Consider the following 20,671-nt stretch of genomic DNA (forward strand, 5'->3'; position numbering starts at 1 on the left):
AATGGTACCGCCGGGACGTGTTGCGAGGTCTGCGACCAAATATGAGAAGGAAACGGCCTGAAATGTGGCGAGACAATTCATGGCTCTTGTATGACGATAAAGCACCCGCACATTCATCCCTGTTGGTGCGTAACTAGAGCACAAAAAAAGGAAAGCGCTGTGCTGTCTCGTCTTCTGCACTTTCCAGACTTGGCCCCTGAGGACTTTTTTTTACTTCCAAAGTTGAAAACCATGTTGAAAGGACGAAGATTTGCAACGATAGACGACATAAAAGAAAATTCGCAATCGCCGCTTCGTGTGATCCAGCACGAGGCGAACCACGACTGCTTCAGGAAGTGGAAACGGGGATGGGAAAGGTGTATCAATTGTGGAGGAGAGTATTTCGAAGGAGACCGTGCACAGTAAGTAAAAAGTAAGCGTAGACAAATTTTATGGACGAAGTTCTCGGATTTTTTGAATAGACCTCGTATCTTCTGGGTGCTTCACTTTTTTTTTTCCAGGCAGTGTATTATAGTCGATACCTGCATCACATTGTAGCTCTAAGAAATCTACTTTCGCTATGAATTAATCGATAGTATTGTTCGACTGAGGACTGGGAATGGTGCCTAACTAAAGCGCGAGGCAGGAGGAATGTTACAGATTTGCGCCTCCTTGTCATCGCACTCATCAGAGACGGAATGCTAGCTCATTTTCAGAACAATCGAGGACGAGATCTTCTTGGAACAGTACTGGTACGCGCTTAATTGAAGAATCCACAGGCACTGAAATACTGCGTAATTAGGTCACATTCTTGATGCAGATATTAGAAAAGATGATGATTTGGGCCGTCTGCGTTTCCTCATACAGAAATAGCTTTAATTCCACAGTAGAGCGATTGTTTTCCTGCAAGAGTTAATTAGCACTACGAGTTATTGTGGAGGGGACGTGCTCGAATATCTGGGAAACACAGTTTTCTTGATTTAATATCGCTTTGTACGTGAAGATGTAATCGCGCCTGGCGTGAGTTTGTAGCAAAGCGTGACGCGGTTGTTGGCCCCCCCACGCCGTGCTGCTGGCTCATCTCGCATACAGATTACATTCCGCTGCAGTGATGGAGTACCGCGGAAGTCATTAAGACGTCTGGAACAGCACAGCGCGGGAGTAGATGGAACTCTGTCCTCTTCTTCTTGCATCGCGACAAGTGTGCAGGTTTCCGAGTAGAGGGAAGCAGAATCTAAGCAGAATGCTGAAAATGTTGTCCGATACTTCGCCGATAGTTTTGACAGTTATTGTGCATGTTTTCTATAGCACAACCTCTTTTTATTACTTCTTCAAATTCCCTGCTTTGCGTTTTGGCTTTTAGGTCTGCAGTGTTGTAAATAGGGGTATTTACTGACCGAGAGAAATGTCACTTTTATAGCTAGAGCAAGAGTTCTCGATTTGTTGTGTTCCGATGGAGCCTTGAGAAAATGTTCCCTTGCTAAACGAGGTTTACCGAAGCTGATACTCATTCTTACAATCCTCTGTTGGTGCTTTCGTACTTCGAAGTATTGACAAAAAATGTATGGTATAAATTACAGTCTCATGTCCAGAAGTACCAAAATAAATACACCCACTACATTACAGGCCGTCCCTGTATCGATTTTCGCAGTCAGACGCTGTCACCGTGCCTGGGCGAGCAACAGGTGTTGCCATTGAGGTTGGGCGTGGGGATGCTGCGAGCCCCAATCTCTGTTCCCGTGTGCTGCTCTGACAGGTGATGACGTCAGTGTGCGGTCGCCTGCCTCCCGTGCGTATCGCTGCACGCACCCTAGGGGGGGGGGGGGGGAAATCTCTCTCTCTCTCTCTCTCTCTCTCTCTCTCTCTCTCTCTCTCTCTCTCTCTCTCTCCCCTCCCCCACCGTGCCTCGTTCAGTCCTCCATGCTGATGCCGACACCATTGTAACACGGGTTATGAAATTTTTGTGAACTGTCGGGCCATATCCCTGAAGTGTTGGGGGCGAGAAGAGATCAGCGTGCTCAGAATGGATAGCTCACCAGACAGTTTAACACTTATAATAATCGATTTTCATTGTTACAGTTAGTGTATCATGACGACAGCTTTTATAACTGGCGGGTGGACTTAAAAGCATTACAAGCGATCCCGCCTATGGGGACAGCCTTCGTGCACGCCCCCCCCCCCCCCCTCCACATACACACACACACACACACACACACACACACACACACACACGAGAACGCCGCACTGACGTAATGGCGTTGATGATCATGCTGTTGAGTGCCCCACAGTCAGCTAAAAGTTTAACGCCTCGCTGAGTACGAGATTTCTAATGCCCCGCATTGTTTTTTTACTGTGCAGCGGAGTGTGAGGCAACAATGATTTTTTTTTTCTTTTGAAAAGCGAACTCTTTCGTAATTGATGTGACACGTACGTCGCACTAAAGTGTTGGGATGTCTGTATCTCATTTCTGTCTAGTGCTAGCATGTAGCCAGACGCTTTTGGAACTTGGAAAAAAGTACCACGGACTATGGGGTGGATACACAAAACACTGTGAGCGATCAAATCTGGCGGCGTGTGTTCATAGTGTGTGTTCCACGAAAATCACGTCATATCAATATTTTCTCCATTCCTAGAATGTCTGAAGTAACTACTTGTGTTATACATCAAACGTTACTGCACACCTCAGTAATGCTGCTGAACTGTACGTAATTTGTATGTACTGGGACATATACATGCCCGAGAAAACTTCGTAGAATGTAGAAAACATTGGTGCGTGATATGCAAAAGGCATTTTTAAATTTTATGTCGAAAACTTGTGTGCGATATTTCATGTTTTTCATTGTCAGGACAAGAAATTTGTTTTCGTACTGTTTCGTTTCAGTTTTCCCATATTCGCCTTCCTGATGAAATCATTCTAAAATTAAATACTTTACTCTGAAAACCCTAGATGTACATGAAAACATGGATCTAGTTAGGTTCAGGGGTCACACGTTGTGGCGTGTGGTGTAATTGAGTGTGTTTTGTTGTACCATTTCAGCAAGATTACAATAAAACTAGTTACTTACTATTAATGCAACATGAGTTTTTATTTAATCACTGCTTTTCCTGGCTAATGAACGTTATTTTGCTAAAGAAATCTCCACCTGGGAACGTGTAGCAATGTTGTCTGTCAAAAAGTGTAAAAGTCACAAAGTTCACTCACAAAAGTAATCATTTATAACCAAGAAACAAGCTACATGTATGATAACTAATCTGAACTAAACAAGAGTAATGATTTTTAGTAATTTCAGTTCTGTTGTTTAAAACACTCTTTGCTGGGTATAGATCGTTTATCAGACTTAACGCTACTGTTATCTCAAGACGGCAACACTTTTCCTTAAACAAACTGAACAGTTTTGTCACACAGTACCACACTTACACAACACTAATGCATTTTCTTGTGGAAATATTTAATAAAAGTCGTTACGAAATTACCAGGCTTTATAAATTAGCAGATAAGAATTTATGTTACGCAAGATGCTGCTTACATTCATAGAAGTTCGATCTGTTCATCGTCTAAATGGAATTTATTAGCTGAGAGTGGGTCCTTGGCCGCTGTACACAATTATTATTGCAATTATAACCAATTACATTTAAGTAAGTATAGGAAATCAATATAAAACTGCCGCTGCAATATTTCACTTAGACGGCGGCTAACATAGGACAATCACTTACTGATTCTATTTCAGGCTGTATTTTACTCGCAAGAAATTATATTAAATCTTTTCTCACCTTCACTATATGCATTAACATTCAAAAATATTTCTCAATGTTTCATGACACAATATTCACTGTTTCCCAATAAACTGCGCTGTAGATCAGTAGCGCTAACGGCTGTGCTCTTTGGTAGCCGAGCAGAAAATTTAATATTTATATAGGACGAGAATTACAATGCAATAAAGCTCCAAAAAAAGAAGATTCAATTCAATAACACACAAACTCTGTTTTCAAATATCAGTTAGCAACATAACAATACTGTAGTAGTTTTCACAGACCTGTATGTTACGAGACATCAATCACATCCAATCAGTACAACAATTGGAAAAAGAAGAAGGATTTTTCTTCAAAATCGTATACAACAAAATACTAAGATTTTCATTAGCTTTTTACATCGGTATTGTCTGAGACATAATGTTTTACAAAATTTTAAATTATGTCATTGGCAATAATTATTTATTACTTTTTTAACGATGAAGTCCCTCTTATCAGTATCACGAGAATGTGATCAAAGTTCAGTCACATTTCACATACAACGCTGTCGTGAATATTATTTTGAATAAAATGTAGGCGCGAATATGGCAACGTGTCCCACTTTTCCGATTTTTCAAAATCAGTCAGCTTAAAATTTTTTCGGTAGTGAAAGTGTATCATTTATAGAAAAAGGAAGACAGGTTTCGACCTATCATTTTTCAAATACAAGGTAATTAAATTTTAACCATGAAATGGTTAAAAAAATTAAATGATTTTATTGTTTTTAAAACATTCAAATGGTTCTGAGCACTATGGGACTTAACATCTGTGGTCATCAGTGCCCTAGAACTTAGAACTGCTTAAACCTAACTAAACTAAGGACATCACACACATCCATGCCCGAGGCAGGATTCGAACCTGCGACCGTAGCAGTCGCGCGGTTCCGGACTGAGCGCCTAGAACCGCTAGACCACCGCGGCCGGCTTATAAAACATTCCTCTTTAAAATAGATACATTTTTGCATTCGACGAAACCATTCAAAGCTGTGATGAAGTTCTTCCTGGGCCACTTCAGAAACCAGGTTATGGTATAATAATGTTCTACTGCTTTTATAGTGTTCCACCGCTGCAGTATGTCAAGACCAACAACAGTTCGAAGTTCACCGTCCCACGTTACTCACTGCACCTCAGATCTATGGGTTCCTTAGGTTCTCCATTCGGTTAAAGTGAGGCCTATGAGAAGGACAGGCCGTGGCGCATCCGCCACAGCACGTAGGTCTGCAAGTCTTACGAGTACCAGCAGCCGTCTCCGGCGAGGAGCGTGTGACTGTTTCAGACGAGTTTAATAAGAATTCTTGACTGCGCGTTTAAATGCATGTAAGTCCTTGAGAGGATACTACAAAATTAAGACCGTTAGTGAGCACCTTTTCAATTAATTATTGATTTCTCTTGGCCCTGCACGGAGCCGAGTGGACAAAACGGCTAGTGTGACGTCACAAGTTCGTAGCAGTACCCGTATATCTCATTGGCCCTGATTAATGTCACTGTAATTTTTATGGCACATCAGAGATAAATTTCACAACGTCATATGCGAGACCATTAAGCAATTCCGAAGCCATCGAGTAACACTGTCAACCGACAGTTCCAGTTTTGTAATTTTCTTGGCTAATTCTGTGACGTTAACTTTAGTAATTTCATGATTGTTTTGAAAGGTTTACGATCATAATGCTTTTGTAATAAACTACAGAGTTCGCTTGAATCTTGTTTTTACTATGATACTCAATATTTTTCAATGATAAAATGCAAATTTATCACCTTAAGCTTCATTGCTAGGGCCTCAATATTTCATAGCGCTAATCAAACCATTATGTCCAGCAGTGGGTTCCAAGCGTGTGCCTGTGTCATCATTAATTCTGATTCAGTTAAATTTACTTACACCCTGGCATGGTTTTGTACTGTTTGAATCTGTTAGCAAATGTCAAACCGTTGAACGCCTGTGTAGTTTTCTCCCATTTGTTGGTTACCGTGTCATCTGCAATTTCAGGTGATGAAATTGTATGTCTACGAAATACCCTTATCAGAGTTGCGTGCCATCTGTAAAAACGGAACCCTTGAAGTATCGCTTTGTTGTCCGTGTGCCTTCTTGCCTGTCCGTCTCTCTGTCCTTCTGTCCGACTGTTAAGAACTGCTTTTCTCAGGAACGGCTACATGTATAAAGTTCAAATTTTTATCAAGTACTAAGGTGTACGGTTCCTTGGAGATGTGTAAATCTTAAGCTCCTGAGTAAGTTCAATCAAAAGATACTTCAATTTATGTCAATTATTTTTAGACTGGAAAATTCACTCATCAAAACCTATAGTGTGCTTCCAGTTGATCTAGAATCATGAAATTTGGCAAGAAGCAAGGTTTCACAGTAAAAGTAAAGGAAAAAGATCCCAAAATTTTTAAATTTTAATTATAGGACACGAAAAAATATTTTTTGCATTTTTTTTTATCTGGCGGTCTGTCGGTGTGTTAAGACCCATTCGCTCTGTAACAGATTGGCGTATCAGGTTCAAAGTTATGTCACATACTAAAGCGTATGGTCCCTTGGCGGTATCAGAATTGTAACCTAAGTGAATGCAGCCAAAAGATACGGCCATTTATGTCACACATTCGGATACTCGAAAACCCACTCACCAAAATCTATAAGATACATCCTGTTGACCTAGAATCATGAAATACGATAAGAAGCAAGGTTTCACATCATATGTAAAGTAAAACATATGACTCTTGTTAAATTGTAATTATATCACCTAAAAAATACCTTTCGACGTTCGAACTTATATTGCATTCATCATCCATCGAAAGTGTAACAGACGAACTTTAATGCAAGTAAACATACAATGTAGGTCGTAGTCATGTTTCAGCAAGTAAATAAAAATGTTCTAATAAATCTTCTCTCTCTACATATATAAACTGAAGACCCCTGCTCGCTTGTTTTATTATCGCCGAGCTAGTCCGAGGAACTGCTGTATAAGTTTTGATACGGTCTTGAAGTTCCCGGGACTGATATCTTGCCAGTATCGATATAGATAACAGACAACAATCGTTGATATATATGAAGATGGTATCTGTTCTTCCGGACTCCGAATGTGGGTCTCACGAGAAGCGTGCCAGCATAAGTCCCTGCAGTCGCACTATCCTCTGTGTCCTAGGTGGCTCAGATGGATAGAGCGTCTGCCACGTAAGCAGGAGATCCTGGGTTCGAGCCCCGGTCGGGGCACACATTTTCAACTGTCCCCGTTGACTCATGTCAACACCTGTATGCAGCTAAATGTATTCATTTCAGTGTAATAACAATCGTTGAGATTCTCGATTCCCACGATTGATATCTCTCTCTCTCTCAAACACACATATCCTTGAGAAATGCAGTCCACCCATAAGCATAAGGGAGATAGCTTACTGAATCCTCGTACGACAAATACACTACTGGCCATTAAAATTGCTACACCAAGAAGAAATGCAGATGATAAACGGGTATTCATTGGATAAATATATTATACTAGAACTGACATGTTATTAAATTTTCACGCAATTTGGGTGCATAGATCCTGAGAAATCAGTACCCAGAACAACCACCTGTGGCCGTAATAACGGCCTTGATACGCCTGGGTATTGAGTCAAACAGAGTTGCCCATGCAGCTTCAACACGATACCACAGTTCATCATGAGTAGTGACTGGCGTATTGTGACGAGCCAGTTGCTCGGCCACCATTGACCAGACGTTTTCAATTGGTGAGAGTCTAGAGATTGTGTTGGCCAGGGCAACAGTCGAACATTTTCTGTATCCAGAAAGGCCCGTACAGGAACTGCAACATGCGGTCGTGCATTATCCTACTGAAATGTAGGGCTTCGCAGGGATCGAATGAAGGGTAGAGCCACGGGTCGTAACACATCTGAAATGTAACATCCACTGTTCAAAGTGCCGTCAACGCGAAGAAGAGGTGACCGAGATGTGTAACCAATGGCACCCCATACCATCACGCCAGGTGATACGCCAGTATGGCGATGACGAATACACGCTTCCAATGTGCGTTCACCGCGATGTCGCCAAACAAGGATGCCACCATCGTGATGCTGTAAACAGAACCTAGATTCATCCGACAAAATGACGTTTTCCCATTCGTGCACCCAGGTTCGTCGTTGAGTACACCATCGCAGGCGCTCCTGTCTGTGATGCAGCGTCAAGGGTAACCACAGCCATGGTCTCAGAGCTGATAGTCCATGCTGCTGCAAACCTCGTCGAACTGTTCGTGTAGATGGTTGTCGTCTTGCAAACGTCCCCATCTGTTGACTCAGGGATCGATACGTGGCTGCATGATCTGTTAGAGCCATGCGGATAAGCTGCCTGTCATCTCCGCTGCTGGTGATACGAGGCTGTTGGGATCCAGCACGGCATTCCGTATTACCCTCCAGAACCCACCGATTCCATATTCTGCTAACAGTCATTGGATCTCAACCAACGCGAGCAGCAATGTGGCGATACGATAAACCCCAATCGCGATAGGCTGCAATCCGACCTTTATCAAAGTCGGAAACGTGATGGTAGGCATTTCTCCTCCTTACACTAGGCATCACAACAATGTTTCACCAGGAAACACCGGTCAACAGCTGTTTGTGTATGAGAAATCGGTTGTAAACTTTCCTCATGTCAGCACGTTGTGGGTGTCGCAACCGGCGCCAACCTTGCGTGAATGCTCTGAAAAGCTAATCATTTGCATATCACAGCATCTTCTTCCTGTCGGTTAAATTTCGCGTCTGTAGCACGTCATCTTCGTGGTGTAGCAATTTTAATGGTCAGTGGTGTACTTAAATGCTGCTCGTCAGACTGGAATCCGTACCAGAGAGGATAGGTAGAAAAAAAGAGAGAAGATATAAGAGCATGGTGTTTCGTCACAGGTTCCCTCAATAAGCATCATGGAGATGTTCGGAAAACTCCAGTGGCAGACGTTGCATGCGAGGCGTTCTGCATCGCGGTTGTTGTTTATTGTTAAAATTTCGAAAGCGTACATTCCCAAAAATAGTCATCCTATGTACTGCTTCCTCCGGTGTATATTTTGCGAAAAAATATGAAGGTAAAGTTAGAGAGATTCGAGATCACCCAGAGGCTCACCAACAATCTTTCTTCCCGCGGACCATTCGCGACTTGAAAACAGGCAACTGAGGAAGTGATATTGGTACACTAAGTATCCTCCACCATGGCCCGCCCGGTTGGCCGTGAGGTCTAACGCACGGCTTTCCGGGCGGGAAGGAGCGCCTGGTCCCCGGCAAGAATCCGCCCGGCGGATTTGTGTCGAGGTCCGGTGAACCGGCCAGTCTGTGGATGGGTTTTAGGTGGTTTTCCATCTGCCTCGGCGAATGCGGGGTGGTTCCCCTTATTCCGCCTCAGTTACACTATGTCGGCGGTTGCTGCGCAAACAAGTTCTCCATGTACGCGTACACTACCATTACTCTACCACGCAAACATAGGCATTACACTCGTCTGGTGTGAGACGTTCCCTGGGGGGTCCACTGGGGGCCAAACCGCACAATAACTCTGGGTTTGGTGTGGGGCGACGGAGGGGTGACGTGGACTGCGGTAGTCGTCGTGGGGTTGTGGACCACTGCGTCTGTGGCGGGGACGGAGCCTCTCCGTCGTTTCTAGGTCCCCATTTAACATATACAATGCAATACAAGACAATTCTCCACCATACACCGCAACGTGGCCTGTGGAGTACATATATATAAATATGTACTGCCTGGATGTTTCATAATACGGAAGGGCATGGTTGCTTAAACTGTTACACTGTCTCTCTACCACTTTTGTCCAGAGTGACTTAGGGAAAGAGCTACGGAATAGCTTCGGTGTTTACCTTATAGTATCAGCAGCAAAAAGTGATTGCCTCACGTCGTAGGAGCTTAAAATCATAGACGGAGAGGCGGCAGCTGGATTCCGCACTACTGCAACGGTCAAGATAATTAGTCAAAACCTTGTACGGTCTTCAATAGCTGTCACACGCTTCATAGATGCCGAACACTGCTCCTACATCTCTAATCTGGCCACATATGAAGACTATTTATGGACTTCGATCTTTCACAGAAGTTTTCGGAGGAGCGGCACGATCAGTATGGCAAACAGTCCTGAGAACGTACGTGGAAAGTGCTTTGGGAGGATGAAGAGCTGGTATGCGTGGCGTCGAAATTAACTTTGCAAAATGAAGCAGGGTGACATTTCGAAATGTTCCCACCACACTCTCGGGGCCCAAGAGAAATACGGGCCCTGCAACGAACTTGTGATCCCACACAAAAGTAGGCTTGTCCGCCACACTTCGAGAACGTTCGGCTCTGTGCAGGGCTCACGGGGAATTAATAGGCAACTGAGAAGGCATCCACTAAGAGTCTTAAGTTCGTCGTGCGCTGTCGAGAGCTTGCATGCCTTTAAACACACACAGTCGGGAGTTATTAAACTCTTCTGAAATAGTTACTCGCTCCCCGTTCTCCAGTGTCAAGTGCTGAGACGTACGCAACAAGGTCTGACTTTCTCATAGGACTCGCACACTCTGTAGTGACGTCACTAGTAATGAAGTTGGACGGATGTTAAAGACAGTGTGTGTATCTGTATGCGGGAGATAATTCTGGCTCAACTCCTTCTACATCTACATCCACGTTCCGTACATCACTGTGCATTGTTTGGCAGAGGGCAGTTCCTACTGCACCACGTAATATGGATTGTTCTCGTTCCATTCCCGTGTGGCACGCAGCAAGGAATGGTTGCTCATATGCCTCTTGCGCCCTTGATTAGTCTAATCTTGTCTCCGTGGTCCCTACACGAGTGACGTATAGGGGGTTTTAATACGTTCCTAGATTACTCGCTTAGTACTGGTTCTTAAATGGCCTAAGCAGCCTTTCGCAGGATATTTGACATCTATCATCAAGGGTATATCAGTTCTTCTTCTTTAAGAATTTCCGTGACTCTCTCCCGAGATTCAAATAAACTTTTTACCATTCATGATGCCCGTCTATGTGTATGTTATAGCACCTTGTTGGTGTTTATGGTGTAAATCCCACACACTTGAGCAATATAGTAGTACAAGACCCACGAATGTTTCGTATAGGATCTCTTCCGGAGACGGCCGCATTTCTCCAGTATACTACAAGGACTCAACCCTGGCACTTGGTTTATCTATGATTTAGCTCATTTGATCATTCCATTTCGTCTTCTCACCCATTGTTACACCCTGGTATTCGTATGAGTTGACTGATTCCAGTTGTGGCTCATTGATATTTTAGTCATAAGATTCTTCATTTTAGATTCTTGTGAAGTGCATAACTGTACATTTCTGAACATGTAAAGAAAGTTACCATTCTTTGCACCAGTTTGAAATCTTATCACAATCTGACTGGGAATTTGTGCATCACTTTTTACACAGTACTTCATTATAGGTAACTGTGGTACGCCTGAACTTACATCAGTTAGTGACACTCAGTCCATCCATCCATTCATCCGTCCTTCCATCCATCCATTCATCCATCTATCGACCCATGACGACATGCTGCTTCCTGTATAACAAAAAAACCTCAGTGCAGTCACAATGACAACACAAACGTAATATTTTTTTGCCTTTTGACCCAAGGCTATGCAACCATTTCTGCTAATTGTCATAATTCTGGCTCCAACGCTTCTAAGAAATTAGTTAATGACCTAGAAAGAAGATCAACTTTTGTGTCTTGCGAATTTTACAGGGTAAGGTCACATTTACTTAAAAATATAACAGTAAATTATGAAATTCATATATTGTTATGATGGAGAGCTGCTACATTAGTTGATGAGATCTGGTAAACTGCTGTACGAAATCAGTTTGTTGATTTCCAAATAGTTTACATCTTAAAGAAAAATGGCTCTGAGCACTATGGGACTTAACGTCTGAGGTCATCAGTCCCCTAGAACTTAGAACTACTTAAACCTAACTAACCTAAGGACATCACGCACATCCATGCCCGAGGCAGGATTCGAACCTGCGACCGTAGCGGTCACACGGTTCCAGACTGTAGCGCCTAGAACCGCTCAGCCACTCCGGCCGGCCATCTTAAAGAATGTGGTTGTTATCGTCTGCTGTTTACTCCATCACATTCCGGTGAAGTTTATCGCGAACGCTTTGTCGGTGAAATGGGTGGGGAATGCTCCATGATTAAATCTCTTACGAATTATTTAACTTAATAAACATTTTACTGTCATTAATCGTGTGGAACTAGAGCCTCTAGGGAATGCTTGGCTGCATTTATCCGTAATATTTTCCTTGCCATCCATGATTGACATTCGTCTTCTCATTGGCGTCTTGCTCATCGATATGATGTAGTCTTCAGGCCTCATGGCGACGATAAGCTGGTCACATATGTGCCTCTTTGAGTCTCGATCTTCGCTGCGTCATCGACTATTTCACTATACTCTTACTTCGTGTTAGCGTGTCCCTTGATTCACATAAATTTTAGATTCTTCCCCAGATTTTCGTTTTTCTAGGTGGCTTTTATAATGACAATTATCAAACCAAAAGCGCATCTAGGTCTACACTCATGCTCATAAATTAAGGATAATTGCAGAATGTGGTGCCACACAACGTAACACTACACAAAACTGGCACTAATAGCATAGGCACATAGGCAACAAACACGACACAGATCTGTAAGTCCACGGTATTGGTGATAAGTTGAGAAAACCGTCCCGAAACACATGTGCTACAAAACGCCACTGTTTCCTGCGCATGTACCCCGACATCAATATGGAATATGATCACCACGCACACATACATACGCCGCACGACGGGTTGGCATACTCTGGATCAGGTGGTCGAGCAGCTGCTGGGGTATAGCCTCCCATCCTTGCACCAGTGCCTGTCGAAGCTCCTGAAGTGTCGTAGGGGTTTGAAGACGTGCAGCGATACGTCGACCGAGAGCATCCCAGACGAGCTCGATGGGGTTTAGGTCTGGAGAACAGGCAGGCTACTCCATTCGCCTGATATCTTCTGTTCCAAGGTACTCTTCCGCGATGGCAGCTCGGTGTGGCCGTGCGTTATCATCCATCAGGAGGAAGGTGGGAACCACCGCACCCCTGAAAAGGCGGACATACTGGTGCAAAATGACGTCCCGATACACCTGAACTGTTGCAGTTCCTCTGTCAAAGACATACAGAGGTGTATGTGCACCAATCATAATCCCACCCCACACCATCAAACCACGACCTCCAAACAGGTCCCTTTCAAGGACATTAAGGGGTTGGTATCTGGTTCCTGGTTCACGCCAGATGAAAACCCGGCAAGAATCACTGTTCAGACTATACCTGGTCTCGTCCGTGAACATAATCTGGGTCCACTGTTCCAATGACAGTGTACTGTGTTCTTGACACCAGGTTTTACGGGCTCTCCTGTGACCAGGGATCAGTGGAATGCACCTTGCAGGTCTCCGGCCGAATAAACCATGTCTGCTCAGCCGTTTCTAGACTGTGTGTCTGGAGACAACTGTTCCAGTGGTTGCGGTAAGGTCCCGAGCAAGGCTACCTGCAGTACTCCTTGGCCGTCTGCGCTGACGGTGAGATATCGGTCTTCTTGTGGTGTTGTACACTGTGGACGTCCCGTACTGTAGCGCCTGGACACGTTTCCTGTCTGCTGGAATCGTTTCCACAATCTTGAGATCACACTTTGTGGTACACGGAGGGCCAGTGCTACGAGCTGCTGTGTTTGACCAGCCTCCAGTCGTCCTAATATTCTGCCAGTCATAACGTCAACAATATGTGTTATTTGAGCCACGTCTGAAAACGTCTGCACACTTACTCGCTGCACCGTACTCTGACATGCACCAACACACCTCTGCGTTTGTGGACTGCTTCCAGCACCACTGTGCGACGACCGCAGGTCAAATGCACGCCATGGTCATACCCCGAGGTGATTTAAACCCGCAAACCGCCCACCAGAGCGTTGGTGCACCACGTATCAGCATTATCCTTAATTTATGAGCATGAGTGTACATCTATACTCAGCAAGCCACATGACGGTGTGTGGCGGAGGGTACTGTTAGTAACACTAACTGATGTCCCCTTCCCTGTTCCATTTACGGATGGTGTGTAGGAAGAATGATTCTGGTAAAAGCTCTGTATTAGCTCTAATTTCTCGAATTTTCTCGTTGCAGCCATTTCGCGAGACATATGTGGGAGGAAGTAATGTGTCATCCGACTCTATCGGAATTTCGGTATTGAACCTCTCCGTTATGCAGAACGGCTCTCTTGTAGCGCCTGTCACTGGAGCTTCGTGAGCGACTCCATAACGCTCTCGCGCAGACAAAACACGGTGCTCTTCCTTGGGTCTTGTCTATCTCTTCTCTTAAATCAATCCGGTAGGGGCCCCATACTGACAGCAATACTCAAGAACCGCAGGAAAAAGTGTGTTTTAGGCCACTTCTTTCGTAAAGAAAAGGAAGGAAAATTAAAGACCCGTCCGCATTGGAGAAGGAGCACAAGCTTGTGATGTTTGAAGGATGAGGAAGAAAATCAGCTGTGCCCTTTCAAAAGAACCGCCCCGACATTTGCGGAGGAGGAGGAGGAGGAGGAGGAGGAGGAGGAAGAAGAGGAGGAAGAGGAGGAGGAGGAGGTGGTGGAGGGGGGAGGATGTTAGTGTTTAAAATCCCGTCGACAACGAGGTCATTAGGGACGGAGCACAAGCTCGGATTAGGGAAGGATCGGGAAGGAAATGGACCGTGCCCTTTCAGTGGAACCATCCCGGAATTTGTCAGAAGCCGATTTAGGCAAATCACAGAGAACCTAAATCTGGATGGGCGGACGCGGATTTGAACCCTTGTCCTACCGAATGCGTGTCCACTGTGCTAACCACTGCCCCACTTCGCTCGCTACATTTTTGTAGATTAGTTACATTTCCGTAAGAATCTGTGTGGCATTCGCCTTTCCTACTATTTCTTTTATGTGGTCATTTCATTTAATACCACATGGGATGGTTTCTCCTAGATTTTTTGCGGTAGTTATTTTTTTCCCGCAAGTTTCTTAACAATACTGTAACTGTGTAGTAGAGAATTTTTTCTCCTTTGTATGAGGAATATGTTTTATATTTGTTTACGTTTACCGTCAACTTGCAATCCCTGCACCATTCATCAATCCTGTGCTGGTCTACTTGCAAATCGCTACATTCTAACGTTATCTCGCATTCGTAAGGGCGAGGTTCAATCCCGCGTCCGGCCATCCTGATTTAGGTTTTCCGTGATTTCCGTAAACCGCTCCAGGCAAATGCAGGGATGGTTCCTTCGAAACGGCACAGCCGACTTCCTTCCCCGTCCCTCCCTAATCCGATGAGACTGATGACCTCGCTGTTTGATGTCTTCCCCCAAACCACCCCAACTCTGACGTAATCTACTGTATCATTTATATACAGGGTGTCCCTCCTAACAGTCGTCAGGCGCATTTTATCTCGTGTTTCGACAGACATTTGCAATTTCGTTTTTGCAATGTGTAGCTGGAGTCAGTCCAAACAAACATCGTTGATCACGTCTTTTGCGTCTCTTATACGAAGCAGTCTCGATGGAAAGCGTCGGTTTGTTCCCCGTTACAATCAAAATGATTCTTTAAGGGGCTCCGGAACGCCCTATACTTGCAATGTTAAAATAACGCTTATAAATTACATCTTTCCTCACAAAGTATGTGAGGTAGGAAGTTGAACTTTTTACAGATTATTTATTGGAATATGGGCTACAACTTAACACAGGGATTTTACAAAATTTTAGTTCAGTTATTAAAGATGATTTATTTTCAATTGTAATGAAAATTCACAAAATTTTATTGCAATTTTTTATTTACATATTCAAAAATATACAGTTTTTTGGAAAAAAGGCTGTGTTAAATTATGCAGAAGGTACTGTGTAACATTTACTGAAAGTTTGAAACAAATATGTTTGGAAGATCCTTAGAAAACATGTAATTAGTATGAGAAAATAAAAGTTTTGGGAATCGAGCGACAAAGATTGGATTAACTTTTTAGTGCATTCCAGGTCTATAGGATGGATTATCTTCATCCTCTGCAAACTCCTCCTCCAGCTTCCTCTTGTTCCTCCTCCTGTTTACTCTTGCTTGTATTTCTAGACTCTTTACAGCCCTGTCTGCAGCCCGAAGGCGTTCCTTGTCTAAAGCAAGCATCGCTCGTACCATGTTAGAACCTATCTTCATTCCCATATTTCTAAATACCTTGCACCTTACAATCTTGCCATCATTGAAAGTCGCAACAGCATCATACACACCGAAGTGAAGTGTTTCTATTCCAACAAATACAGTCTTGGGGATTCTCGACCATATAACACTATTTACACTTTCATTGGGGTTTTTCCGTGAATACACTTTTTCAACAGTTCAGGTGCTGCTAAGTCTCTGAAAATAGGTTAGCCACAACACATACTTTATCTCACATCACTAAAATGTACCTGATGAACACGGACGATAATAGTAACACCGTTTGACAGCAGTTTAACAGCGCCACAGTGGGTCACGCCCATGTAGAACACATTTCAAAAAAAAAATTTAAAAATAGTTGTAGTCTTCGGAATTGAATAAATTATATATTTATTAAAAGGTAATAGTCTGCAGATTCAGAAAACGCAAAAAAGTAAAAACTGAACTTTTCATGATTTTGAGCCTTTCCGGAGCCCCTTAAGCGGAATTTTTCGTGCGCCATGCAAGAGCGCTGTTCTGCCACTGTTACAGTCCTGATTATTTCCCCTCCTTTAACTGTCCCTGTTAACACATATAGAAAAAAACGAATAACACATTAGGCTAATTTTGGACCGTTCTTTTGAGTCGGCACGTAAAATTTAAAAATAATTTTATTTCTAATGGGAAACTAACCGACATGTTCCGTCGACAAATGGCGCCGCATGAAAGACGTGATGGGCATTTATATCTACATCTACATGGTTACTCTGCAATTCACAATTAAGTGTCTGGCAGAGGGTTGATCGAATCATTTTCATACTACTTCTCTACCATTCCACTCTCGAATGGCGCGTGGGAAAAAGGAACACCTAAATCTTTCCGTTCGAGCTATGATTTCTCTTATTTTATTATCATCATTTCTCCCTACGTAGGTGGGTGCCAACAAAATATTTTCACACTCGGAAGAGAAAGTTGGTAATTCAAAATTCGAAAATATATCTCGCCGCAAAGAAACCCGCATTTGTTTCAGTGACTGCCACCCCAATTCGCCTATCATATCAGTGACACTCATCGCTATTGCGCGATAACACGAAACGAGCTGCCCTTCTTTGCGTTTTTTCGATGTCCTCCGTCAGTCCTACCTGGTAAGGATCCCACACCGCGCAGCAATATTCCACCAGAGGACGGACGAGTGTAATGTAGGCTGTCTCTTTAGTGGGTTTGTCGCATCTTCTAAGTGTTCTGCCAACAAAGCGCAGTCTTTGTTTCGCCTTTCCCACAATATTATCTATGTGGTCTTTCCAATTTAAGTTGCTTGTAATTGTAATTCCTAGATATTTATTCGAATTGACAGCCCTTAAATTTGTGCGATTTACCGTGTACCCAAAATTTATAGGATTTCTTTTAGTACCCAAGTGGATGACCTCGCACTTTTCTTTGTTTAGTCTCAATTGCCACTTTTCGCACCATACAGAAATTCTCTCTAGATCATTTTGTAATTGGAACTCATCGTGTGATGATTTTACTAGACGGTAAATTACAGCGTCATCTGCAAAGAGTCTAAGGGGGCTGCTCAGATTATCACCTAGATCATTTATGTAAATCAGGGTGAGCAGAGGGCCTATGACACTACCTTGCGGAACGCAGATATCTCTCCTGTTCTACTCGGTTATTTAACGTCTATCACTACGAGCTGTGACCTCTCTGAGAGGAAATCACGAATCCAGTCACACAACTGAGACGATACTCCATATGCACGCAATTTGATTCATAGTCGCTTCTGGAAATCTAGGAATACGGAATCGATCTGAGATCCCTTGTTGACAGCACTCATTACTTCATGGGAATAAAGAGGTAGCTGTGATGCACAAGAACGATATTTTCTCAATCTGTGTTGGTTATGTATCAATAAGTCAGTTTCAAGGTGATTGCCGGCCGAAGTGGCCGTACGGTTCTAGGCGCTGCAGTCTGGAACCACGACACCACTACGGTCGTAGTTTCGAATCCAGTCTCGGGCATGGATGTGTGTGATGTCCTTAGGTCAGTTAGGTTTAACTAGTTCTAAGTTCTAGGGGACTAATGACCTCAGAAGTTGAGTCCCATAGTGCTCAGAGCCATTTGAACCATTTTGAACCTCAAGGTGATTCATAATGTTCGAGTACAGTATATGCTCCAAACTCCTACAGCAAATTGAGGTCAGTCATATGGGTCTGTAATTGAACGGGTTACTCCTATTTCCTTTCTTGAATATTAGTGTGACCTGTGCTACTTTCCAGTATTTAGGAACAGACCTTTCGTCAAGTGAGCGGTTGTATATCATTGCTAAACAATGTTCAAATGTGTGTGAAATCTTATGGGACTTAACTGCTAAGGTCATCAGTCTCTAAGCTTACACACTACTTAACCTAAATTATCCTAAGGACAAACACACACACACCCATGCCCGAGTGTGGACTCGAACCTCCGCCGGGACCAGCCGCACAGTTCATGACTGCAGCGCCTCAGACCGCTCGGCTAATCGCGCGGCTATCATTGCTAAGAAAGGCACTACTGTGTCTGCATACTCTGAAAGGAACCTGATTGGTATACCATGTGGACCGGAAGACTTGCCTTTCTTAAGGGGCTCCGGAAAGGCTCAAAATCATGAAAAGTTCAATTTTTACTTTTTTGCGTTTTCTGAATCTGCAGACTATTACCTTTTAATAGATATATAATTTATTCAATTCCGAAGACTACAACTATTTTTAAATTTTTTTAAAATGTGTTCTACATGGGTGTGACCCACTGTGGCGCTGTTAAACTGATGTCAAATGGTGTTATTATTAACGTCCGTGTTCATCAGGTACATTTTATTGATGTGAGATAAAGTATGTGTTGTGGCTAACCTATTTTCAGAGACTTAGCAGCACCTGAACTGTTGAAAAAGTGTATTCACGGAAAAACCCCAATGAAAGTGTAAATAGTGTTATATGGTCGAGAATCCCCAAGACTGTATTTGTTGGAATAGAAACACTTCACTTTGGTGTGTATGATGCTGTTGCGACTTTCAATGATGGCAAGATTGTAAGGTGCAAGGTATTTAGAAATATGGGAATGAAGATAGGTTCTAACATGGTACGAGCGATGCTTGCTTTAGACAAAGAACGCCTTCGGGCTGCAGACAGGGCTGTAAAGAGTCTAGAAATACAAGCAAGAGTAAACAGGAGGAGGAACAAGAGGAAGCTGGAGGAGGAGTTTGCAGAGGATGAAGATAATCCATCCTATAGACCTGGAATGCACTAAAAAGTTAATCCAATCTTTGTCGCTCGATTCCCAAAACTTTTATTTTCTCATACTAATTACATGTTTTCTAAGGATCTTCCAAACATATTTGTTTCAAACTTTCAGTAAATGTTACACAGTACCTTCTGCATAATTTAACACAGCCTTTTTCCAAAAAACTGTATAATTTTGAATATATAAATAAAAAATTGCAAAAAAATGTTGTGAATTTTCATTACAATTGAAAATAAATCATCTTTAATAACTGAACTAAAATTTTGTAAAATACCTGTGTTAGTTGTAGCCCATATTCCAATAAATAATCTGTAAAAAGTTCAACTTCCTACCTCAAATACTTTGTGAGGAAAGATGTAATTTATAAGCGTTATTTTAACATTGCAAGTATAGGGCGTTCCGGAGCCCCTTAAGTGATTTGATTTCGCAACACCTAAGATTTGTTTGGGCTGACGCCAGCTAAACACTGCAAAAACGAAATTGCTAATACCTGCCAAAACACCAGATAAAGAACGTCTGGCTACTGTTCGGACACCCGCTAAACTGTAAACAGTAGCTGTCCTATCAAGTAATTTGTGCGCACTGCATTTCGAAGGCAGTGCTGGCGAGCTTCTTGAGGGTCACTGTCGCTGTCCCACGGCCTCGGAACACTAAGCAGTAACGAGAGCTGGCGAGTAATGCAATCAATGCGCCGCTATCGAGCCGGCGCGCGCCGCACGCGCCTTTCGTTGCGTGGCTTATCGCCCTGCGTGCCCCGCTAGCGTATTCGCAGAACGCAGAGCCACCGCGTGTCTCGCATGCTCACTGCTCGCAATGCGTTCGGAGAAGGGCGAAACAGATCGCCCCGGGCACCGTACAGGTATCATCGTATCGGTGCACAGCTAAACTGCAAAGCGTACTCTTCTCTCGTGCGAGTGTCACGTTTAAAATCGATCCACATTGTAAGCAGGTTCCTTCCCAACTGACACATAAGAAGCCAACTCACGCGCTGTGACACCTGCAAGACATTGACGTAAAGGATAACTCACCCTGGCCGAGCGGTTCTAGGCGCTTCAGTCTGGAACCGCGCTGCTGCTACGGTCGCAGGTTCGAATCCTGCCTCGGCCATGGGTATGTGTGATGTCCTTAGGTTCGTTAGGTTTAAGTAGTTCTAAGTTCTAGGGGACTGATGACCTAAGATGTTGAGTCCCATAGGTGCTCAGAGCCATTTGAACCATAACTCACCCTGTGGATCAGCCTGCTGTCGAAAAACAGGAAGATAGAATCAGCTCTTGCACTCTGTTTTGTTTTCATCGCGCGGAATACGATCGTCTTTTGCTTGGTTTCTGTGGCTGCGGCACCGTCTACTGTTCTGTTGTGTGTTCCTATGTCTGTGTTCTTACTTCGTAGAGCACACATCATATAGAATGAGTATGCCTCTATCTCTGCCGTATTAAGTATTGAAACCAACGTCTAAACCACAATACAGAGG

The sequence above is a fragment of the Schistocerca cancellata genome, chromosome 7 (genome assembly GCF_023864275.1).
Source record: "Schistocerca cancellata isolate TAMUIC-IGC-003103 chromosome 7, iqSchCanc2.1, whole genome shotgun sequence".
Classification (NCBI taxonomy): domain Eukaryota; kingdom Metazoa; phylum Arthropoda; class Insecta; order Orthoptera; family Acrididae; genus Schistocerca; species Schistocerca cancellata.